The following is a 26,645-nucleotide window of genomic DNA, read 5'->3' as shown; positions in this document are numbered from 1 at the left end:
TTACTCAACCTGATATACAGCCTCTTTAAAACAGATATAGCTAACATCATATTTAATGAAGAAAGACTGAATGCTTTCTGTTTTTACACATACTAGAAGTCCTAGCCAGTGCAATGAGGTATGAAAATAAATAAAAGGCATACAATGGAATGGAAGAAGTAAAACTGTCTTTATTCCAGGCAGCATGACTGTCTACATGGAAAACCCTGAAGAGTGTACCAAAGAAACCTCCCTAAGTTAATAAGGGAACTTAGCAAGACTGCAGTATACAAACTTCATTATACAAAAATCAATTGTGTTTCTACATATCAACAATGAAACAACTAAAAGTTACATAGATATAGATAGATAGACAGACAGATAGTACCATTTATAATAGCACTAAAAACACATTAAATGCTGAGAGGTAATTCTAACAAACTATGTGCAAGATTTGTATACTGAAACTACAAAACAATGATGAGATAATCACTAATGAGATAATCATTGATAACAATGATGAGATAAACCAAAGACGACTTAAGTAAATAGAGAGATATTCTATGCTCATGGATTTGGAGGCAATATATTCAAGGAATCAGTTCTTCCCATATTTACCTATAGATTCAATGCAATCCCAATCAAAATTAGAGCAGACTTTAGTTTTTGGAAATCAATGAGATGACTCTAAAATTTACATGAAAAAGAAATGAATAGTCAAAACAATTTGGAAACAAAACAAAATTGGAGGACTCATATTACCTGATCTCGAGACTTAATATAAAGCTATGGTAATCAAGATAGGGTGGCAGTGGTCAAAGCCACTAGGTAAAAGCACGTAGATCAATGGAAAAGGATAGAAATTCCAGAAACAGATACACACAAACATGGTCAACTGATTTTTGACAAAGATGTCAAGCAATTTAATAGGGAAGGAAAAACTTTTCACTAACCAGTGCTCGAGTAACCGGATATCCACAAGCCAAAAAAAAAAAGACCCACAAAAAATTCAATCAACCCACACATCACACCATATACAAAATTTAACTCAAACCAAATCACAGACATAAATGTACAGCCTAAAACTATAAAACTTTCAGAGGAAAACTTCAGGGAAAATCATTGTTACTTTGAGTTAGGCAAAAAATTATCTAACAGGATATAAACAGTAAAAACCATAAAAGAAAAAAATGGGCAAAGTGGATGTTACCAAAATTAACTTCTGCTCATCAAAACACAGTGTTATAAAAATGAAATTAAGCCAAAAACTGGGAGAAAGTATGTGTTTGTAAAACACAAACCAGACTGGTACCCAAAATATATAATGAATTCTTTAAACAAACAAACAAAAAAAACATTTAAAAATTAAAAAAAAAATTGATTTTTTAAAAATGTCAACACTTACTTTTTTTTTTTTTTTTTTTTGAGACGGAGTCTCGCTCTGTCGCCGGGCTGGAGTGCAGTGGCCGGATCTCAGCTCACTGCAAGCTCTGCCTCCCGGGTTTACGCCATTCTCTTGCCTCAGCCTCCGTAGTAGCTGGGACTACAGGCACCAGCCACCTCGCCCGGCTAGATTTTTGTATTTTTTTAGTAGAGACGGGGTTTCACCGTGTTAGCCAGGATGGTCTCGATCTCCTGACCTCATGATCCGCCCGTCTCGGCCTCCCAAAGTGCTGGGATTACAGGCTTGAGCCACCGCGCCCGGCCAACACTTACTTTTAAAAAATAGGATACATATAGCAAACACGCAATGAAAGCTCAATACCATTATTCACAAAAAGCAAATTAAACATTTTGAATGCTGCTATGAATATTAGCCTTTTTGTGGACATGTGCTTTCATTTCTTTTACACATATACCTAGGAATGGAATTTATAGTTCCTAATGAATACATTTGAATTTATGAGACAGTAGTTGACTATTTGCTAAAATGGCTATACCACTACATCAGGAATGAATGAGAGGAAACTTCCAGTTGCTGCATATCCTTACCAAACTTAACATCATCAGATTTTATTTTTAGCCATTCTAGTGATTGTATAGTGGTATCATTCTATGGTTTTATTTTGTATTTCTCTGATGGCTGGTGGTGTTGAACATCTTTCTATGTATCTCTATCTTTCTATGTTGTATGTATTTGTCATTCACATATCCTCAGTAAAATATCTGTTCAAATTATTTGTTCATTTTTCGACAGAGTTCTTTGTCTTCTTATTATTCAATTGTGAGAGTTCTTTATGTATTCTGGTTCATATCCTTGGCCAGGTATGTACATGTGTTGCAAGTATATTTACCAGTCTATGGCTAACCTTTTTATTTTTTAAAAATGGTGAAGCATGTTCATTTTGAGAAATTTCATTAAGCTTCAACTTAAAATTTGTTGACTTTTACTTATGTATATACAGTAAACTTGAACAACATGGGTTTGAACTGTGATGTCCACTTATATGTGGATTTTCTTCTGCCTCTGCCACATGAGACAGGACCAATTACTCCTCTCTTCCTCCTCTTCTTCGGCCAACTCAATGTGAAGACAATGAGGATGAAGACCTTTATGATGATCCACTTCCACTTAATGAATAGTAAATATATTTTCTCTTCCTTATGATTTTCTCAATGACATTTTCTTTTAACTAACTTTCTTGTAAGAATACAGTATAAGGCCACGTACGGTGGCTCACGCCTGTAATCCCAGCACTTTGGGAGGCCAGGCGGGCAGATCACAAGGTCAGGAGATCGAGACCGTCCTGGCTAACACCTGGTGAAATCCCGTCTCTACTAAGAATACAAAAAAATTAGCTGGGCGTGGTGGTGGGCACCTGTAGTCACAGCTACTAAGGAGGCTGAGGCAGGAGAATGGCATGCACCAGAGAGGCAGAGCTTGCAGTGAGCCAAGATCATGCCACGGCACTCCAGCCTGGGTGACAGAGCAAGACTCGTCTCAAAAAAAATGAATACAGTATATAATACATATAACCCACAAGATGTGTATAAATCGACTGTTTATGTTATCAGTAACACTATCAATAATTAAGTTTTGGGGGAACCAAAACAGTTATATGCAGATCAACTACACAGGGGGTCACTTTCCCTAGCCCCAACACTGTTCAAAGATCGACTATACATGAATAAATTTATTTAAAATAACAGCAACAACCAAAGAAAACTGCTCTTTAAAGGTGACAAAATCATCAACTAGTAAATAGGCTAAGGGTGATACAATTTGGCGTACACATACTAAAATCTAGAAAGTAAGTCTTTACACTACCAGTTATGAGCCATTCATTGTGTTGGGTCCCTACCAGATGCACAGACATAAAGCCTAAAATTAGCAAAGGAGAGTAACTGTTGAAGGCCTCCCTCTTGCAATTTGACCTCTGAATTATAAACATTCCAGATTAGGCTATATTGTACTTTTTGTTAATTATAGAGCAAATTTTAAATGGAAACTTTATGTTGACGGGGAAAGCAAAGAAATTTAACCTAAGAATAATTACATGAAAAACTCATGTAATGATTTTCAGTAAGCACCTGATTGTCAAATACATATGCTAAAACAAATAATAAGATTCCACATATCTTTTTGCTGACTGAACAAATAGCTTTATATAAGTATTATTTATTAGTCTTTAATTAGTCCAAAATTACCACTCCTAACTTTAAGAAGCAACAATCAGCCAGGCATGGTGGCTTATGCCTGTAATCCCAGCACTTTTGGGAGGCTGAGGGGGATGGATCGCTGGAGCTCAGGAGTTCAAGACCAGCCTCTAAAAACCCATTCTCTATTAAAAAAATAATAATAATAATAATACAAAAAATTAGCTGAGCATGGTGGTGCACACCTGTAGTACCAGTTACTTGGAAGGCTGAGGTGGAACAATCACTTGAGCCTTGGGGAAGGAGATTGCAGTGAACCGAGATCTTGCCACTACACTCCAGTCTGGGCGAGAGTCAGACCCTGTATCAAAAAACAAATAGGCTGGATGCGGTGGTTCATGCCTGTAATCCCAGCACTTTGGTGGGCCTAGGCAGATGGATCATCTGGAACCTGGGAGACAGGTTGCAGTAAGCTGACATCACACCATTGCACTCCAGCCTAGGCAACAGAGTGAGACTTCATCTTAAATAAATAAATAAATAAATAAATAAAATACATATAGTCACTGGATGTGACTAAAAGTCTTAAGTTTTGGGAACTTATAGAATATATTATTACTTCTATAGTAGACACTTCCTGGAGTAGCTGGAAAGCTTATAATCCTTCCCTTTTCTGTGTCATTATCAATGGCCTTGAAAAGATCAAAAGACAAAAAAGAGGGAGATTCTCAGAATAGCTACTTGAATGAACTTCTCACAACAGGGTCATAGCCTAAAAAAATTCCTGTCCCATGTGTATGTTCACCAGAATTCTGCTAACAAATCAAAATATAAAGCCTCTCAGTAATTGAGTGAATAAGATGAACCACATCATAGACCAATTCATACTCCTCCAGCCAGCCTGGTGCTTGCTCAACAGGTTCATGAAAACCACCAGGTGGAAGGAGAAGCAGTTATGCAAGGGCAAATCTTCACAAACTCATTAAGACTGACGTCACTGTCATTACTGTTGAGAACCCATTTGCCTGAGTCCCCCATAGAGACTACTTCTTAGCAGGTAAATTATATCAAACCCTTTGCATTACAGAAATGGTGATGGCTGGTTTTCACTATAAGAAACACCAATTCTGAATTTGTCTCTGCCAGAAGCACCATTCAAAATTAAGTGAATGCTTCATATAAATCACACTCACAGGGCCTCTGATCCAGGAACTCACTTCAAATGGTGATGGGCAGATGCCCAGGGGCCTCACTAGTCCTATCAAATAGACTCTTACTCAGACACAGCTGTCCTCACAGAGGAGGTAATGGCATTTTGAAGCTTGACATGCAAATTGTTGTGCCACCTAAAGCCTTCTGAAATTGGGGTGCTGTCCTATAGCATATAAAATAAGCTCTGAACCACCCACTAATATATGATGTCTCCCATCCTCCCATCTCCGGAACACACTGGATGTGGGAACCGTGTGGTGACGGTGGAGGTGGTGTACTTCATCTGCTCTCAAAGTTCTGCTTCTTGTCTCAAAAACTCTGGAATCTGTTATCTAGAAGTTTTATTTAGTACTCAGGAATGAAATACTTATACCAAGGAACAAAATAACTGTTTCACTCAATTGAAAGCAGAGTTTTATTTACTCATTACAATAAAAAAAAAAAAAAGCAAAAATGGAGGCTATAGAATTGACAGACGTGACTGCTTCTGACTATCAAGGAGAAGACAGGTTGCTACTACACATCTGGGGCTAGAAAGACCATGAGAAAAGGACTTAGGGGAATCTCATAGAGTATTCGCTGGCAGTGCTGTGCACAGTATTAATGTGAGTTAAAGACTATCACAATTCTATACAGTTGGAACTACCAAACCTCAGACCCTTTCAGGAACAAAGGACTGAGTTAGCTTGCTAGAAACAGAACCCTGATAAGCCAGGACACTAGCAGAAGGTAACAGAAATATGCAATCTGGAGTGAAACAGGTTAGGGCTTTGTGCTCGGATGCAAAACTAAGGATTGTAGCCACCATTTATTTCTTTAATAGTCACTGGTATGTGATAACTACCCTTGTCTTTCCCTTTAAATACATTTTCTCTTTATTTCCTCTTCCTTTCCAAGCATGCAGATGGCAAGTTGGCAGGAGTTAAATTTAGGTTGTAAAATATCAAGAAAGAATCACAATGGAACCAGAAGGCAGCATGATATCACTTGGAGTCAGTAGCCCTATGGCACTGCCTCTGGATATAGTGCCTCAACTTGCTTTCTGATTTTCTTTCACTGGAAAAACTGCATCGATACATGGGATAGCAGGGTTAGCTCTACTAGTGGGGAGGAAAGCAAAGGGAAAGAGGAGGCAGGAAAAGCAGTGGTTAAGCTACCAAAGAGTGAGATGTTCTAGACACCTAGGAGGGCTGCCCAGCTTTGACTTCCCCTTCTTTGGGAACGACCCCCAGCACCGAGGTAGATTCCTGGCATGCTATACATCATAACTCTGCATACCCTGGCCCTAATACAGACACCTGATCTGAATGAGGCTAATTTAATCCTTTCTTGATGGAATATATAAATTGAAGATGCAAGGCAAAGAAAGACTAAATCTTTACAGCAAAGTCACCTTAACAGCAGGAGTCTAGGACGAAGGTATAAAAATTCCTGCTAGGGGCTGGGCACAGTGAGTCATGCCTATAATTCCAGCACTTTGGGAGGCTGAGGCGGGTGGATCATGAGGTCAGGAGATCGAGACTATCCTGGCTAATGTGGTAAAACCCTGTCTCTACTAAAAATACAAAAAAATTGGCCAGGTGTGGTGGCACGGGCCTGTAGTCCCAGCTACTCGGAAGGCTGAGGCAGGAGAATTGCTTGAACCCAGGAGGTGTAGGTTGCAGTGAGCTGAGATTGTGCCACTGAACTCTGGCCTGGGAGACAGAGCAAGAATCCATCTAAAAAAAAAAAAAAAACTTCCTGCTAGGCTGGGTGCAGTGGCTCACACGTGTAATCCCAGCATTTTGGGAAGCCAAGGCAGTCAGATCTCTTGAGTCCAGGAGTTCAAGACCAGCCTGAGCAACATATCAAAAAACCCCGCATCTACAAAAAAAAAAAAAAAAAAAAAAATTAGCCAGGCATGGTGGCTGAAGTCCCAGGTACTCAGGGGCTTAAGGTGGGAGGACCACTTGAGCCTGGAAGGTAAAGGCTGTAGTGAGCCATAATTGTGGCACTGTACTCCAGCCTAGGTGAAAGAGTGAGACCCTGTCTCAAAAGTAAATAAATGAATAAATAAATAAACAAATAAAATTCCTGCTAATGAGATCCTCAGAGCAATTCTGATTTCTTCTGTTCCAGACCCACTTGTTCAATCCATCATTCCATTCCCAGTATGAATCCCATTAATTTCTTTTCCCCACCTCAAGCCAGTAAGTGTCAACTGACTGCAACCAAAAAAATGCTACTATAACTTCTTATAGGAAGTAAATGAAAGGTGTGGAGGTTCTCAATTTAAGGTCAATTTATCATAATCATGCATTTTCCTTGCTTCCTCTTACCCAACTCAGAAAATAAATTCCTAAAGGGTAATTTTGCCTTCTGAAGTGTGACATGAGAACCCCCATGCCTAACATGCCTTTTCATATCCTTCTATTGCACAAGAAAGCACATTTACTTCAATGTTTAAGTTTGTTCGGTTTAGCAGCAGTTCCCTGTTAAGACGTTACTATGAGGCATCAGCAGTTCTTTGCATCTCGTGATGCCATACCAGTGCCAATAAAGCAGACTAAATGATTACTGATCAACAATACTTAACAGTATGTAGAAAAAAACGATAATTAGTAGTTCATAAATGAATGTCAAGCCCAATCTGTCTCTGCTCTCGAAGTGCCTGGCTTCTCCTGTCACTTAAATCCTAGATCACCAATACAGACTTGTGATAGTCGCCCCAATCTTTAATTCTGGATCAAGTCATCACTAACATTACCCAGTCTTCATACTGCAGATTAGAGAGTTAGGATTTCTAGCTTGTTATGATGCCTACCCTGTTCTACTCCTTCTCCTTCTGCTGTCCTTGCCCTGTTTATAGCTCAGTTATTATAACTAAGCTTCTGCTTTGACACTTTTGAAGGTCCCTAGTCTGATCCCTTCCTGGCTTTTCTATTCCTAGGACTGAGAAGTCTACTTTAAATTACCACTCCCAATCCCAAGGACTGATAGCTAGAGCCCAGTACCCGCAGACAGAATTCTCTGGTGGCCACTCATACATAATAAGCATGTATGTTCGCATTCATTTAGTCATTTACACACACACACACCCTCCTATTTCAGATTCCATATGCTTCTTCCCCTTGAATTCCCATTAATAAGTTGACTGAATTATTCTTTGGCTGTTCTAGCCCTGACATGGCCTACCAAAGAGAACTTTTCCTCAGTGCCTGTAGTTAAGGTTAGATTGACCTCAACATGCAGCACTATACCTTAAATATGGACTGGTTCTAGTCTGTCCTGCATAACAGTTACCTCTGCCCTACTCGACAAGTTGGCCATGTGCTCTCATATCACAAAAACAACAAAGCTCTATCAAATTTTGAGATATGGAAAAAGTAAGCAAGCTCACAGATTTTTAAAATACAGCAAATATACGAAAGAAAAAAGTTATTTTCTAAATGGCATAAGCTGGAAACTTGGCAGTATAGCACAATTAAAACAATAACATAATATAGGAAAGAATCCTACACATTTACACGCCCAAATTTATTTTTCAATCACCAGATAATTTTTAAAAAGGGAGAAATGACAATGACTACATTACATGTTGTAAATATGTTCTAGATTATAGCATATTGAAAAGGCCATCTGATTCTCAAGAGTTCTAGGAGCAATTTCTTAATGCAAAACTTAAGGCACATCAGAGCAATGAAAGAGTATATATATCTGGTCACATAAATCAGCGCCTCTGGCCGGGCGCGGTGGCTCACGTCTGTAATCCCAGCACTTTGGGAGGCCTAGGAGGGCAGATTACGAGGTCAGGAGATCAAGACCATCCTGGCTAACACAGTGAAACCCCGTTTCTACTAAAAATAGAAAAAATTAGCTGGGGGTGGTGGCAGGCGCCTGTAGTCTCAGTTACTTCAGAGGCTGAAGCAGGAGAATGGTGTGAACCCAGGAGGCGGAGCTTGCAGTGAGCCGAGATCGCGCCCCTGCACTCCAGCCTGGGTGACAGAGCAAGACTCCGTCTAAAAAAAAAAAAAAAAAAAAATTCAGTGCCTCTTCTGATCAATGCTGAATTCTTCTCTATGAAACTTACTCAATTTCTAATTCTCTTTACTGCCAAAAAATGGAACTCCCATCACTTTCTCCAAAATCTAGTTTTGTTATTAATACTACACCTTCATTAAAGTTGTTTCCTCTGCTGGCTTTCTCTACAACCTTGATTCCTAACTAAAAATTTACCAAGTAGCCGAAGATTCAAGAACAAAAGTATATATATTTACCTCAGGCCCCTTATAAGCCAACAGAACTGCAGAAGGAATGAATGCAGTAGATAATAAAGAATTCTAAATACTGTGGCTAAGGTGGGAAGCCAATGACATCTCAAAACAGATGCTGTTCGTGGATATTTACTGCAGCACTATTCACAATAGCAAAGACTTGGAACCAACCCAAATGCCCATTGATGATAGACTGAATAAAGAAAATGTGGCACATATACACCATGGAATACTAAGCAGCCATAAAAAAGAATGAGTTCATGTGCTTTGCAGGGACATGGATGAAGCTGGAAAACATCACTCTTAGCAAACTAATACAGGAACAGAAAACCAAATGTCGCATGTTCTCATTCATAAGTGGGAGTTGAACAATGAGAATACATGGACACAGGGAGGGGAACATCACACACCGGGACCTCTCTGGGGGTTGGGGGCAAGGGGAGGGAGAGCATTAGGACAAATACCTAATGCATGAGGGGCTTAAAACCTAGATGGCAGGTTGATAGGTGCAGCAAACCACCATGACACATGTATACCTATGTAATGAACTTGCACGTTGTGCACATGTATCCCAGAACTTAAAGTTTAATAAAAAAAAAGGTTACATTATTTAAATAGGCTAAACTAGTATATGAACTCTCTGAAAGAAGTAATAGCATCTCATCATCTTAATAGTTTCAGCTGGGTGCAGTGGCTCATGCCTGTAATCCCAGCACTTTGGGAGGCCGAGGCGGGTGGATCATGAAGTCAGGAGATTGAGACCATCCTGGCTAACACGGTGAAACCCCGTCTCTATTAAAATACAAAAAATTAGCCAAGCATGGTGGCACATACCTGTAGTCCCAGCTACTCAGGAGGCTGAGGCAAGAGAATCGTTTGAACCCAGGAGGTGGAGGTTGCAGTGAGCAGAGATGGCGTCACTGCACTCCAGCCTAGGCGACAGAGGGAGACTCCATCCAAAACAAAATAGTTTCAGCACACAAAGTAGACACTGAATAAACATGCTGAATGAAAAAGTAAATCAAGAGTTTAGATGGTTAGTAAAGAAGTGTCAAATGTACTCAGCTTATACTGTAATACAATCACTGCAGAATGTCAATTACTAGGGAGAGCCTTACTCTAAGAAGACAAAGTGTAATGTAAGTGCTAAGAAACTCACACTTTTTCCAAAAACTACTCCCTATTCATTAACAAACACAATGCAAAATGCATCTCACACTGGGGATTAATTTCATGTGCTCTTTCCCTTTCACCAGGCAATTATTTACCTCTATTCTAATTTTATATTCCTATGACCCTTGCCTCACAGGATGCTTAATATTTATCTTTTAAAAATCCATTCTATTACTTGTTTATTTGAATAGGACTTCCCCGTATTTCAGGCATCTGGGAATGAGTTACTGGTCAATATGTTTATCTTCCATTTTCTTCGTTTGTTTTTATCATATTTTTTTCCATCAACATGAACATACAAAAATCTTCAGAACTGCTGTTCAGACATGCTTTCCTTTGTAACAGAAGTCACAGTGAGTTGAACTCTCATGAAGAAAACAGATTATCTGATGCCAGAGCAGAGCAGTCTTTACTAATTTAACTACTTTACCATCTTTAAAATTTTTAAATAAAAACACAATTTGTATTGATCCTTTAAATGATAACAGATAATGTAATATAAAAAATCTAACTCAAAGCCTGTGCACAATACTTACTTCTGCTACTCAGAAGTATGATATATATCTGTATCTCAACAACATGCCACACATGCTATGTAGTAAAATCACTTCTAAACTTTAACAAAACTCAAAAAAGCACACAGATGTGAACGTAAGCCATGCTTGATAAATAACAAGACCAAAGTAACAATTAGATACTGCAATGCAACCAATCTTCTTCCATTAAAATAGTGCTTGCCAAACAAAATCTTCATTGGACTGGAATGATGCTTTGCCAGGTGACATCGGGATAGGCAAAGCCACTATTAAACCCTGTGCTAAAGTGGGTGTCAACAAGCAGAGGAGGAAGAAGAAAGGCTGGAATATGAGGAGACTTTTAAACACCTTTCAACATTGGCAAGCCACAGTCAAAAAGTAGTTCATTTTTTATGAAAGTTTTAGTCAAGCTGAGAAAACTGAAAGTGCATGAAAATCCACGAGAAAGAAAACTCAGCCTTCTAAGAAAGACACAATACTCTTTCCCAAGCTACGAATAGAGATCACTAGTACTATCACCTCAGAAAAGATATGCAGTACAACTTTTCCCTGCCCTGCCCCAATCACACAAATACCTGTCAGTGTTAGTAGTGGCCTTCATGCATTTTCAGCAGTTGCCATGTCTTGATAGGCTTCCCCACATCCTCCTGAAAGTAAAAACACCTATGCCAACCCATGTGGTGGTTATGCAACCTAAGACAAGCTGGGAATCACTGAATTTATTTACTCTGGTGACTCAGACATAAATCTAGGTCTCTGTGGAAAAAGAAGTGGAGAACATAAAAGAATGTATGACACCATTTTTCATTAATATTTATTGTATAACTGAAGCAAATTCAAAAGATATTCTGCTCTCTATAGGTTCGACAAAGAATTTAGCTTTCAGGAATGCTTCAGGTTTGACCAGGTACAATGTACCATCTGCTATACTGAATAAGCTGAGGCAAAAACAACACCCCTTTATATAGGACTTTTATTTTCTCTCATCATGTTGCCATTCACCAACATCTTACTTTCCCTTCTTCCTCCAGCTTATTCTTTAAAGCCTGCCACTGACAGCTACCACTCAGCAATGCTGAATTCCACAACATCAAGAAATTTTTTTCAATGCTATTCCACTCAGAAATAATTTAAACACTGCAACTTCAAAAAATAAAACAGCAAAAATAAATCAATATTCATCCTGACCCCAAAAAAACCAGAAAACCTCATATTTCTGGATTTAGCAAATTAAGTAAAATATATAAATTACATCTGTCATTAATGTAGCAGATCAAACTTAAAAAGCATACATGGTAGATTGGTGCAGCCATTATAGAAAATAGTATGGAGGGTCCTAAAGAAATTAAAACTAGGCCGGGCGCGGTGGCTCAAGCCTGTAATCCCAGCACTTTGGGAGGCCGAGACGGGCGGATCACGAGGTCAGGAGATCGAGACCATCCTGGCGAACACAGTGAAACCCCGTCTCTACTAAAAATACAAAAAACTAGCCGGGCGAGGTGGCGGGCGCCTGTAGTCCCAGCTTCTCGGGAGGCTGAGGCAGGAGAATGGCGTAAACCCGGGAGGCGGAGCTTGCAGTGAGCTGAGATCCGGCCACTGCACTCCAGCCTGGGCGACAGAGCGAGACTCCGTCTCAACAAAAAAAAAAAAAAAAAAAAAAGAAATTAAAACTAGAATTACCTGTAACCCAACAACCCTTCTTCTGGGTGTATACACAAAGGAAATGAAATCACCGCCTCTAATAGATGCATTCCTCATGTTCACTGCAGCATTATTCATTATGGCCAAAGTATGGAAACAACCTTGGTATCCCTCAACTATCAAATGGATAAAGAAACTATGGTGTATATATAAAAAATGGAATATTATTCAGCCTTAAAAACAAAAGGAGGGGATGTTGTCATTTGCCACAACATGAGCTGACCTGCAGGATATTTCACTGTGTGAAATAAACCAGACACCAAAAGAAAAATATTGCATATCTCACTTATATCTGGTATCAAAAAAAAAAAAAGTCAAATATTCACAGAGATAGGGAATAAAACTAGTTATGAGGGTCAGGGTTGCGGGGAGGAAATGGGAGAGGTGTCTCAAACGATACAAAATAGTATATATGCAGGATGAACAAATCTAAAGATCTCGTTAACTGACAATGTATTGTATTCAGGATTTTTGCATAATGAGCAGGTCACAGCTGCTCTTGACACGGGAAAAAATGCGTAACTATGTGAGATGATAGATATGTTCATTTGTTTCAGCATTCTAAACATTTTACTATTTATGTTATCTCATAACATCATATGAATATCTTAAATATATACAATGAAATGTATTTTTTTAAAAAAGAATACATGGTAGGAAAGTCATACTTAGTACAATTTTTATGATGACCTAGTTGTAAAATGCTTCAGGAGCAAGAGTACGATTTTCATATTATAAGTATTTTTTTTCCTAAGTATCTTACATTATTCCTAATCCTTTTCTTCTTTACTTAAATATTATATTTGGGTGAATATTTTTCCCCAAGAAACCTGTTCTGATTCACTGACAGTGAAATCTATTAATTTTATATGTCCTATAATTTTGATATAAATAAATTTCACAATTCCCACCAAGGAAATTCGATCAATCCCCCTGATACTCAGATCAAACACTGTACCTTAGGGTTCTCTTAATCAGTTCAACCAAAAACAATCTTTCTACCCATTAAGTGTCCACAGCACTTCTGTACCTCTCAGACTCATCAAATACCTTTCGATTATGTATCTATCTATCTTATCTCCACGGTTATAAAGCTATTGAGGGCAAAACTACCCTTGCGTAAAGCAGCCAGGCATAGTACCCATGACACCCAGCACAATCACAATGAAGTATGTTATCATCTTTAGGAAAAAAAGCTTATAGAATTATTATTATATATCATAACACCACTTGAGAGTCTATTTACATTGGATCATCATTTTGGGAAATAAGAACTAAGTTCCCAGGTAGCAAGTTTAATCCCTGATACTTGATCTAATTTAGTCCCTACTCATTACACAAATAAATCAAGCTAAATAAAATTACTAAGCAATCAACACACAATGATTGTTCTACAAATAACTGATACAGAGTTTATTTTTATTTCACACTTATTTACTCAACTATGGCATTTATCATCTAAATCACCTAATACTGTGTTTTAACGGGTAATGTCATGGGGAAAGAACTTGGACTGTAGGGTCAAAAAGACTCAAAAAGACTCCAGGTTTTAATCAAATAAATCTGACTATAAATTTATCTATAAATTCGTAGGGATTTCTACGGTGAACAGAAAAAAGAAACATAATAAAACACATATTATCGTTCTTTCATTTTTAGTAAACAGTCTTAGAGTTCCTCAGAGTAACAGTGAATATTTTCCTAATTTTCTGACAACATGTTTACTGTCTATTTACATTTATTCACTCAACAAATGTTTACCGAAAGTCAATCATATTCCTACATTATGTGTCTAGAGAGAAAATAAAATTTGCTGAAATATATGATACAATGTCTAGTAATGTTCTATAGCTGCTTATTTAGCTGCACTATTAACTTTTCCAAAATCTCTTTAGAATCAGCACAGTAACAGCAGATACTTAATAAATAATCTTTGGCTAACTGCTCAATATTTCTTGCTTTATTTGTTACATGTTAAGAAAGTTCCCAGTGACCAGGCAGGGTGGCTGGCTCCTGTAATTCTGGCACTGTGGGAGGCTGAAGCAGGTGGATCACTTGAGCTCAGGAGTTGAAGACCAGCCTGACCAATATGGCAAAACTCCATCTTTGCAAAAAATACAAAAATTAGCCAGGCACGGTGACGGGCCTGTAGTCTTAGCTATTCAGGAGGCTGAGGCAGGAGAATCACTTGAACCAAGGGGGTGGAGGTTGCAATGAGCCAAGATTGTGGCACTGCACTCCAGTTTGGGCGATGGAACGAACTCTGTTTCAAAAAAAAAAAAAAAAAGAGAGCGGAAGCTCCCAGTAAGCAAATATAGTAGTGCCTAAATAAAGAAGAACAGTAAAGAGGAATTAAGAAGAATGCCATGTAATTAAAATTTTTACATGACTATATCTAAGGCTGTGACTGAATTATCCTGTGGAAATAATCAGCCATTTGTCTAGTTACCTATTGCTCTTCTTATAGGAAATGCAGGGAAGAAACATTCCCTGGGCCTGCTGCCTACAGACATAAGGTACAAATCTGAATTTGTATACATGAACATCTTCACCCTCTGAAGAGGACAAAAATACCAACATTCTTGTATTTTCCAATATTTTTCAAAATCAGGTCACTATGCTTTCAGTAATAAAATATAAATCAGTTATTGTACTATAGTTATAAGATATTATTAATGGGGAAAGAAAGATAGGTGAAGAGTACATGGAGCGCTACGCTATTTTTGCAACTTCCCAAGTTTATAATTACTTCAAAATTAAAAATTAAAAAAACCAATAAGGTAATGTATCTTTAATAAGTGTTGCAGAAATTAAAACAGGTAAATTAAATTGTTTTTCTAAACTCAAATATTTAACATGTACTAAGTAACAAATATTTTGAGAAAATACTTGTGGAAATTCTATTTAAAGTGTTGAATCCCAGGCACGATAATTAATCATCTTCTGAGTTATTCAACTTATAAAGTGAAATTTATGTGTGTGGATGTTTTACTCAAAGCAAGTCAATAAAACTACTTGTTAATGTGTAGATAAACAAATCAGTTGTCCCTTGAAAAAAATAGGACGTAACACAAAATAATTTTGGCATAATTTTTTAATGGACCAAATAACAGCTATGCATCAAATTTCTATTTTCCTTAGGCTAATATTAAATAAGTTGGCCTCCTTTAAGCCCACACTGGCTGGAGAACAGAAGGAAACATGCTAGGAAGAAACACCATACAGGAAGAGGAAGCTGGGCTTGGTATTAATCGGCTGGGCAGTTGATTCATCAAGTGTTGACAACATACCAATTACAACATGTCAAAAATCACCGTCACATGATCTCCACTCGTAACACAGGTACTAAGGGCTTAAGAAACTAAAGAAAACTGAAAGAATACATGTCAGAACTCAATGATCGCAATTATTTCAATGACCCACAGGGGAAAGGACAGCCAATGCATGAAGAACCAGAGGCCAGACAGGCTATGGGTCCTACCCAAAGACACAACTCTCTACCAGCAGGGGAAGAACAAGAGTCTTAATTTCTGGGCCTCTGAAGTGCTGTTATCAATAGGCACTAATCTTTTATAGGTAGTAGTGATGAATACTTTAAAGAGATTAGGCCATTCACAAAAGAATGAAACAACTGTAATTACTTTTTAAAATCCTCACTCATTTAGTAGTTCTCTAAACTTCCAAATATAATACTTTAAATCCACTGTGGCTTCACACATACCTAGTTGATACAAAGTTTCCAATCCAAGCTTGCAACCTCATCAAAATATATTATTATAGTACCACGTATGTCAGTTCTCTTTACTAAGTAGGGTTTCAGTTTTTTTAAGGCTTACAAGTACCTGCTACTGGATCAGCATAATGATAAAAAGCATTGTCTCCAAACACCTCCAAGCCTTGAGCTTGCTCAATTACTGCAGCACTTGATAACCATGGTGTTATTTTGTGAAATATCACAAAATGATGATATATTAAGCTAAATCATATATTATACACAAATATACTAATACATGAATAGAAGCAGGTGAAGAAAGTTTTTTCTTTTTAAAAAATAACCTTTATGGATGAAAACACAGACCTAAGAAAATCATTAATAATTTTCCTGGGGCTGAGAAAACTAAAGTGCTTATTTAATAGTGAGACCACTTTATAGAGATATAAAACCAAGGCCCAACTCAGGCATAAGCATTAAAACAGCAACAAAACCCCAAACTGAAAACAAAATCTCAGCACTTAAGTGAAATTAGTCTAGTTGGTCAAAATATATATAGTGCCTGCATTAAGTGGGCTAAGAGATAAAAAGTATTTCATATACCAAAAAAAAAAAAAAACTACAAGGTATATCATAATGAGACTTCTCACAATGGACTATAACACTATGGAAGATCAATAATCCAATATTTTATCTTCTATTATATACAATCTATTGGACACAGTAATTTTTGATTAAACAAAATGAGGGGTAAGTGACTTGTATCACTAACAGACATTGCTTTAAAGTTTTGCCTCAAGTCTTACATTTTCTGCAGATACAGTACTTGAGATATCTCAATGTCCCTCCTCTGAAGGTTCAAAGACGTGAAGGTAATGGGGTCAGACAGGACATGGAAGCCTGCGACAAAAACTGGGGAATCTGGAGTTAATGGTCACAGTTTTATGACCCTAATACCTAGATGTCCCACGGGTCCCTGAAAGGTACGTGGTAAGGCCTGATACTTTTAGACTCAAAAATCCCACAGCCCTGCACCAGTGCAGTCAAGTGAATAAATCAACTAGTAATTCCTTGTTCAACCAAATGAAACACATGAAGAAATATCATTAACTTTTTTTCTGGTGCTGGGCTTTTCACATTCTGCAAGACTCAAGTTTCAGTTGTTTATAGAACTGATATTCTAGATCTATTAGTGTTATAGTTATTCAAGATTTGGGGGCCAAGTAATAAATTAACCTGAAAAAATTCCAACCAAAGAAAGAAAAACAGAAGTACGAATGAGTCAAAACATTCTGCAATGAACTTTATTTATTTAACTTCGAGATAAATTATTTCCACATTTCTTTGCTACTGTATTTCTTTATTACTACATTTATTTATGGTGAAAGAATGCATCTCTAGGTATGTGGCATTTCTCACCCATAAGATTAGTGGAAAGATAAGGCTGTCAGGAAACGTTTAGGGATTTTGGGTTCATTTAACCCATGGGTTTCAGGGAAGCAGTGGAAAAGGCAGAGGCTGGCACAGCAATGTGCACTCAATCATTTACCAAGTATTTACTGAGCACCTACTGTGTATAGCTCATTGCACCAGCACTAAATGTGCAGTGGTCAGCAAAACAGATTCCATGTCCACATGAGCTAGCAGTTGCTATGCAATGTGGTTGGCATCTCCTACCCAGTTTTCAGTGATTAATCCTATGTTTAAGCAGTTCTACAATTCAACGAACATTAATTCAATGAAATAAAAATTCAGACTTTTTTTAAACCAGCTATTAAGTTTCATAATAGGAGTACAACCAAAAGTGCTAAGGGAACATCCAGGAGGGACAACCTAAGCACTATTCCAGGTAGAAAGAAAGGCTCAGGGGCAGGAGAGCACGGCATACTTCAAAAGCTTCAAGTAGGAGACAGGAATGTATCTCTGCCATGCAGAGGATGCAATCTAGGCTCAAACAACTGAGCTCAGAAGTCAAAGTCCTAACACTGGTCTACCCAAGACTAATGACACCTCCACCACCCTGACCTCATGGTTCACCTCCTTCAGTCAACCCCTTATTGTTCTGTGAATATGCCAAGCACTCTACTGCTTCAGAGCCTCGGCACTTGCTCTTCTCTCAGTCCTACAATTCTCACTCCCTCGGCTGCCTCAAATCTCTTCAAATGGACCTTTACAGAGAGGCCTTCTGATCCAGACCTCTACAAATGGCAATCCCATACTTTAGCACCACGATGATGGTATGATGTCACTGACAACTATACTATAATAATATAATATAGTATATAATACACTATGTACTATAATAACTGACAGTTATTGATAGTACAATTAACAACACAAATACTTGTTATCTATCCCCCTCGCCACTAGAATTTAAGCTCCTTGATATAGCTCTATCACCTAGCACCGTGCCTAACAGACAGCAGACACTTAAGTCTTTTTATAAAAAATGCACAAATGAATGGCTGTCAGAGATGAGACTGCAGAAGCCGGAGTCAGGTTACAAAGAGCTTTTTATAGATTACAACCCCATGTTTTAGTGCCTCTTTGATAATGACTTAAGACATATTCAAGAATTTTAAGCAGAAAAAAAAAGGTGGTATACTGGAAAGACCACAATTTCACATTTTAAAAAATTAAAACAAAGAAAAAACAATTCATTTTGGAAAGGGTGTGAGGGTAATTATGAGAAGACGTGAGACTGAAGTTAAGAATATTTAAAAGACCTCTCAAATACTTCAACAGGGAAATACAGGCCCCAAAATTGTCTTCTAGCAGGTGGATGTTGAAAAGGACAAACATTTACAAGATTTAAAAAACAACTGGACCTGATGCTTAAGTAAATGTGAGACATAAGGAAGACTGAGGAGTGTATGATGACTGCCAATCTCAATCTACTGATAGAACAGGTGCTAACAGCATTTACTTAAGCTGAGAAGATGGGAGAAGAAAATATATTTTGGGAGAAAGATTATGAGTTACATTTGGGCCATGTTGAGGTTGACATGCCTGTGTAAGTATCTCAGCATATATGTCTAAACTAGCAGTTGGACATATCCCAGCATAAAATCAGTGGTTCAGATGTCATTAATACTTGTCACACAAACAAAACTTAATGAACTTCATGGCAGCAATAAAAATCAAATACACTTAATTATGTATAAACATTACAGTATTAGATGAGAATTAGCCTAAATGTTAAAAAAGAATGCTATAATCTTATCTATATTAATGCTTCTTAAAAGATCTGGGGATGAGTTCAAAGATAATATGATCAAATTATTTCAGTCTACGAATGTTAGAAGTAAGCAAACTACCAAAAAATACCTCAATAATATAGTAAATGTTTGCTTTTTCGGTTTTTACCAGTTTTACTTCCCATTAACCTTCCTAATTACAACTGAGACTGGGTAGGGGCAAGAAATGTAGGCTTTAGAGACCTGTTATTTGAAAACAATATTCCTGATATGTTTACTATTCGCATTTTCTCTCATCTCTGAATAACTGTACATTCTATTAATGCTACACAGCCACTTCCCCTAACTACTCAATCTCCAGATTTCTCAATGAAGACAATGCTTCCTCCTGGAAGTCCTGCCAAACTTTGAGTTTCATGCCCACCCCACCTCCACACCATATGTACCTACCTACAGCACCCACACCTCACGTATGTGATACCCTGTTCAACAGTCTCTTCTACTCAACTGTAAGCTCTAACATGATAAGGACCTTGAATCCTACATGCACAAGATATTTGTGCATGTATATGAACAAATGTATGAATCAATGACCGAACAAATTATCCATTTTTTGTGAGAACTGTTGAGATGTTTAAACAAGCATCTTTCATTATTACAGGGTACTCAAACTGTGAATACAGCTATCCTTATTTACAATCTAACATGACTATGTCTTTTACAAGGTTACTCTTCTTATTTTAAAAAAGAGAAGGGGTCTCACTATGTTGCCCAGGCTGGTCTCGAATTCCTGAGCTCAAGCAATTCACCCACCTTGGCTTCCCAAAGTGCTGGGATTACAGATATGAGCCACCGCACCTGGCAGGTTACTCTTCTAAGGGTTTTATTTCATATCACCTTCTGAATGAATGATATCTTATTCCAACGGGGCAACCCAGCATTTTACTATTTGCAAATTAAATGTTGATATGAGGTATATGTAATTTAATCATTTGTCCACATTAAAACTATGAAATTTCAAAGACAGATTTTGACCAGGCACAGTAATCCCAGCATTTTGGAAGGCTGAGGAGGGCGGATCACAAGGTCAGGAATTCGAGACCAGCCTGCCTAACATGGTGAAACCCTGTCTCTACTAAAAATACAAAAATTAGCTAGGCATGGTGGCGGATGCCTGTAATTCCAGCTACTCAGGTGGCTGAGGTAGGAGACTCGCTTGAACCCGAGAGGTGGAGGCTGCAGTGAGCCGAGATCATGCCACAGCACTCCAGCCTGGGCGACAAAAGCAAGACTCTGTCTCAAAAAAAATAGATTTTGATACTGTGGTTTCAGAAGGAGTAGTAACTAACTTAACAGTCCTCAAGATTTTAAAATAAAAAACAATTCAATGAGTTTATAGAACTTGGTGAAATCCTATCAAAGCAAAGTGTTGGCATACGGGGAGCCACAAAGAATCTTTTTTTCCCTTGAAGTCCAAGTAAAAATTGAAAAAAAAAATTCTTTATGATAAATTTCTTAATTCTAATTTTTTAAACATAGCTTTATCTACCTATTTAAAACAGTTCATTTTAAAAATTATTAACAGCTAAGCATTAGAATAATTCCCTAATGATGATGCCTTTACCAAAAGTAATTTTCACAACATGGAAGGTGAGTGCACAGTAAAAACTCAACAAACAGCCTTCAAAGGCTGCAGCCTTCATAGTGAGATCATAACTGATGCCCAAGCTAAAGAAAATTATTTTTTTAGAAACATCTATCATAAACTTTCTATGTTGAGTCTAAACACTACTGAAAATAAGAGTAAAAAAATTTAAAGGAGATCACTACACACATAATAAGTGGCTAAAGTTTTAATAACTGACAATATCAAGTGCTGACAAAGATGCAAAGCAACTGAAACTCTCAGATATTGCTGTAGGAATGTAAGATGATATCACCATTTAGGAAAACAATTCAGTAGTTCAATAAAAAAGTCACTGATATTAATAAATACACACTTATCCTAGGACCCAAAAATCCCACTCCCAGGTATTAACTCAAGAAAACTGAACATTTTTGTCCCTCACATAGACCTGTATGCAAATGTTTATAGCAGCTTTATTCATATTTGACCAACACTAGAAACAACTCAAATATCCATCAGTTTAGGAATAGATGAACAAATTGGGTTGCCCTCCTGTAAAACCATGTTACTCAACAAAAACAGGAACTGTGCTGGAGCTGGCTGGTACCAGCTCATGGGAGCCCATTGTTAAATTTTCAGGAATTCTATGAGCTGATAGCTTAATTTAGGCCACAGTGAGAGTGTTTACACTACAATGATTAGCAAATGCCACAAATCAGGGATTCTTTTTTTTTTTTCTGAAGAGCATGTTGTTAAAACATTTCCCAGCACATCACTGAACAAACTACTGATACATGTAACAACTTAATAAATATCAAGCATTATGCTAAGTGCAAGAGAATACGAAAGGCTACCTAATGTATAATTCCATTTATATATGCTAGACCAGATAAAACTTTAAGAGCATCAATTAAATTAATGGTTTTCAGGGGCTGGGGGTGTAGAGGGAAAGCACTGACTCATGACGGGACATGAGTGAACTTTTTAAAGTAATGGAAACATCCTTTATGTCTTGACTGTGGTGGGGACTATCCAATTATAGACATTTGTTAAACTTTTACTTTTACTACATGTAAATTATGCTTCAATAAACATTAAAACATTAAAGTAGAAGCCATTTCTTCTTCTTTTTTTTTTTTTCTTTTCTTTTTTGAGTTGGAGTCTCGCTCTTGTCACCCAGGTTGGAGTGCAGTGGTGCGATCTCAGCTCACTGCAACCTTTACCTCCCCGGTTCAAGAGATTCTCCTGCCTCAGCCTCCTGAGCAGCTGGAACTACAGGTGCACACCACCATGCCAAGCTAATTTTTGTATTTTTAGTAGAGATGGGGTTTCACCATATTGGCCAGGCTGGTCTCAAACTCCTGACCTCAGGTGATCCACCAGCCTCGGCCTCTCCAAGTGCTGGGATTATAGGTGAGAGCCACCATGCCCGGTCGTCATTTATTTCTTAATCATTTCATGGATGATAAATACACCACACACACCAAGGGGGAACTGGATTTATCAGTGTAAATATCAGGAAGGCAGATTTTGACTTGATACACACAGAAATATAGATTTAAAATGTTAGAAGAAAAAGGAAAGGACTGGCACGGTGGCTCAAGCCTGTAATCCCAGCATTTTGGGAGGCAGAGGCAGGCAGATCACTTGAGCTCAGGAGTTCGAGACTAGCTTGGCCAACAGGGTAAAACCCTGTCTCCACTAAAAATACAAAAATTAGCCAGCCATGGTGGCCAGGGTCTATAGTCCCAGCCACTTGGGTGACTGAGGCACAACAATCTCTTGAACCTGGGAGGCAGAGGTTGCAGTGAGCCCAGATCATGCCACTGCACTCCAGCGTGGGCGACACAGCAAGACCCCGTCTCAAAAGAGAGGGGAAAAAAAAAAAAAAAAGGTCAAGAAAAAAAAGAAGGGGGGAAACTTGTAATCATAGGAAAGACTAAAATCAGAGGTGGATGATCCTGCCAAGGATGCTGTAGAAATGACCCTACTTCGGGTGTGATTTCAGACTAGTGTCATTAACATGAGGTTAGTATCATTAAAATCTCTTCATACTGGGAGTCCAGGGCTCTAAAATCTCATGATATTGCATGCTATGATAATCTCAGATATACTTTGCAATTCTAACTAAAACATCAATTACTTATTTTTACATCAATCAAATGGTATTACCGATCAAAGTCTAGTATACCCTGGTTATGAATGCTGGCTCTGACTTCAGACAGTCTGGGTTCACATGTTGGCCCACCAGTGTTTGCATGACCTTAAAACAACTTGTTCTACTTCCCCATCTGTAAAATGGGATTAATATTTTCCTTCGATTTCAATGAGAATGTGTTAGAAACAACATCTAGGGGCCGGGCGCGGTGGCTCAAGCCTGTAATCCCAGCACTTTGGGAGGCCGAGACGGGCGGATCACGAGGTCAGGAGATCGAGACCATCCTGGCTAACACGGTGAAACCCCGTCTCTACTAAAAAAATACAAAAAATTAGCCGGCGAGATGGCGGGCGCCTGTAGTCCCAGCTACTCGGAGGCTGAGGCGAGAGAATGGCGTAAACCCGGGAGGTGGAGCTTGCAGTGAGCTGAGATCCGGCCACTGCACTCCAGCCTGGGCGACAGAGCGAGACTCCGTCTCAAAAAAAAAAAAAAAAAAAAGAAACAACATCTATGTGCTGAACTCTTAATCACAAACATTTCTTGGGCATAATCAGAAATGAAAGACATAAATCATCAAATGTAATTTAAAAATTTTAGCTTTCCAAATATGGAATATTTATCCTTTAATTTTATATCTAGAAGTTCATAATCTTTTACAGAGCCATATCCTTTTGAGAATGCGATCACCACACAGACTCTTCATCTAGGAAAAATGCAAATATATGCTATATTCTGCATATGATTTCTGGTGAGCCAAGGACCCTCAGAAGCATATGCATGAAATTAAGAAAGAAGCAGGGCATGGTGGCTTATGCCTGTAATCCCAGCATTTAGGGAGGCCGAGACGGGCGGATCACGAGGTCAGGAGATCGAGACCATCCTGGCTAACACGGTGAAACCCCGTCTCTACAAAAAATACAAAAATCAGACAGGCATGGTGGCATGCACATGTAGTCCTAACTTCTTGGGAGGCTGTGGTGGAGGGATCACTTGGGCCCAGAAGTTCAAGGCTGCAGTGAACCGTGATCATGCCACTACACCCCAGCCTGGGTGACAGGGCAAGACCCTATCTCTAAAAAAAGAAAGAAAGAAAGTAATTAAGAACAACTGATGTAAACTTTTAAAATTGCAAAGTTGAGCAGTGGAATTTAAGAATCTCTTCAAAGTAGAGAACCCAACTAATATTGAAATATTAGACTGTCATTTACTTTTTTAAAAACAGATTTTGCAAGAGTAGAACATCGTATTTTCTAATTATCCCTCCTTTTTGGAGGGGATATAAATTTTTAGAAACTTTTTTTTCTTTAAAAAAATTGTTTTCTCTATGTTGCTCAGGCTGGTCTCTAACTCCTGGCCTCAAGTCATCCCCCAGCCTTGGCCTCCCAAAGTGCTGGGATGACAGGCATGACCCACTGTGCCCCACCAAAAGCATGCATATATTTCAGATGAATCCATTTTAACTCATGGAAAGAAACTAGGAGCAGAAACCTACCTTTCTCGCAGCTTGAGATAGAATGGTTCAAAGTGTTAACATACTCTACTATTGTTCAAATATTGCAGGAAGAGTTCTCAATTCTAATATAATATATATTAAGAGTCTCATGATAAAGTTTTATTTCTTTTTAAGTGGGATTTTTTACTAGACTTACGTACTAATACAACATATTTTACTACAAACTAGCATATTTTTGGTTCTATTTTATGTTATGTTTGTTATGTCGCCTGATAGTGGAAGCCAGTTGTTCTCAACCTGCTACCAAATAGCAACCTGGAAATATGCCACTATTTAAAACGCCCAAATAATAGGGTTTTGTTTTTCCTTTTTAATTGTTTGGTTTTCAAACTACATAGTAAACCAGTTGGCAACCATTACTGAACCAAAATAGTTTTTTGTATGCATGAGCACCATTTTCCCACAGAAAACACTTAACCATTTTTAAGGTACTGGAAGTCCATGCAAGGGTTCACATATGCAGTAAATATCCTTTCAATCTGGTTGTATCACATTGTTTCTGTGAAAGGAAGACCTGATGTTGCAGATCGCAGAATTAAATGGTAAAACTCAACGAAAAACTGCACCTGAGGCTCAAACACTAGCCAGATGGCCTTTGGTCGGAAAGGTCACATCTGCTTTTTAAATCCCGCCATAACTGTGAATGTTTGAGATGCCACCACATCCCCAGTACAAGAGAACTGGAGCATCTTTGGTTCCTTCCATAGTCGAAAGGCTTCCAGCATAGGGCGTAGGGGGAGAGGCCCGAAGCCCTGGAGACAGCGCCCGAGGGATGGAGGCCGCGCTCGGCTGCGTCCGGTGCGGGGGGGGCTCCGGGAGCTGATACCCCGCGGGATGCAGAGCGGGGACCAGGGCCTGATCCCCTACCCCTGCGAGCCAGGGCCGCCAGGTTACGCCCCCACTGCTTCCCAGAGGTAACGTCCAGCCCTCTCCTCCCCTATCCCCCGAAATATTCCGGTTCCGCTCCGCTCAGCCCGCCGCCCGTGACCCCGACCCCAAACCCGACTCGATCGCGACGGCGCCCTCCCCAGGCCGCAGCAGAGGACTCCGGCCAGGCCGCCAACCCCGGCGGCGGCGGCGGCGGCGGCTCCCGGCCAAGGCGGACCCTGGGGAGGACAGCAGCTGGGCCGCGGCCTGTCCCTAGGGGGAGCGGGCGCAGGGCCGCGAGTGGGCAGCGCCTCCGCCCCGCACGAACAAAGCGGCCGGGCGCGCCGGGCCGAGGCTGCGCCGCCTCTCCGGGAGCGCGGGGGGCGGGGAGGATGGCGGGGGCACTCACCTGAGGGCCGGCGGAGGGCGCGGGCGGGCCGGGCCCGGGAGCCGGGACCCCGGCGGGCCGGGGCTCCGCGCCGGGGACGCACGGGCTACGGGGAATGGGCGACCGGCGCGACGTCCGCGGCGGGGCCCAGGAGCCCCGCGGCGCGGGCCGAGGGCCGGGGCCCGTGCTCGATTCTGCGGCCGCGAGGTGTGGGAACCGGTCCGCCGGGCCAGGCAGCGGTGCTAGGCGGCAGGGGCAGCGACGCTGCCGCCTTTCCCTTCTCCTGCCCCCGTCCCTGCTCCGCCGCGTCCTCGTCCTCGCTGGGTCCCTGCCGCCGCCGCCTCAGCCTCGGCGCTCCTCGGGTTTTGTCTCTCCATCAAGGCCGGGCCGACCCGCAGGGACCATCCCGGAAAGTGAGGGGTTGTTGCCGTTTCCCGCAGCTGTTGGTGGCCATCTTTAATCCTCCTCCTCCTCCTCCTCCTGCTTTCTCCACCTCCCGCTGGCTGCCTGACTGACTGACTCTGGATCCTCCTCTTTCTCCTCCTGCTCCTCCTACTGAGCCGGCCGCAGAAATTGCAGCCGCTCAGCTTCTGCCCCCTCCTGCCTTTCCTTCCTCTTTCCTTACTTCCTTCCCTTCCCTCGGCTTCCCCCTCTCCCCTCACTGTCAGCGACTGCCTTCGCCCCTGTCTGCCGGCAGCGCCGCTGGATGCTCCCAGCTGGACTTCAACCCCA

General features: G+C 39.8%; 1 protein-coding gene across 3 annotated transcripts in view; it reads right to left on the bottom strand.

Annotated features, from left to right (window-relative positions):
* Positions 1-26,074, bottom strand: part of WDFY3 (WD repeat and FYVE domain containing 3) — a 316,077-nt gene extending 290,003 nt beyond the window's left edge. For 2 of the 3 annotated variants that reach the window (XM_033214191.1, XM_033214194.1), the window contains exon 1: positions 25,935-26,062. The gene's annotated coding sequence lies outside the window, so the exon portion shown is untranslated. Of the gene's footprint in view, positions 1-25,934 lie in introns of all 3 variants that reach the window. The other variant, XM_033214193.1, reaches the window with a different exon arrangement.
* Between the last annotated feature and the right edge of the window lie 571 nt (positions 26,075-26,645).

The sequence above is a fragment of the Trachypithecus francoisi genome, unplaced genomic scaffold (genome assembly GCF_009764315.1).
Source record: "Trachypithecus francoisi isolate TF-2019V2 unplaced genomic scaffold, Tfra_2.0 Lachesis_group1, whole genome shotgun sequence".
In the NCBI taxonomy this organism is placed as follows: Eukaryota; Metazoa; Chordata; class Mammalia; order Primates; family Cercopithecidae; genus Trachypithecus; species Trachypithecus francoisi.
The sequence above is the reverse complement of the archived record's forward strand: the minus strand, read 5'-3'. Positions and strand labels throughout refer to the sequence as shown.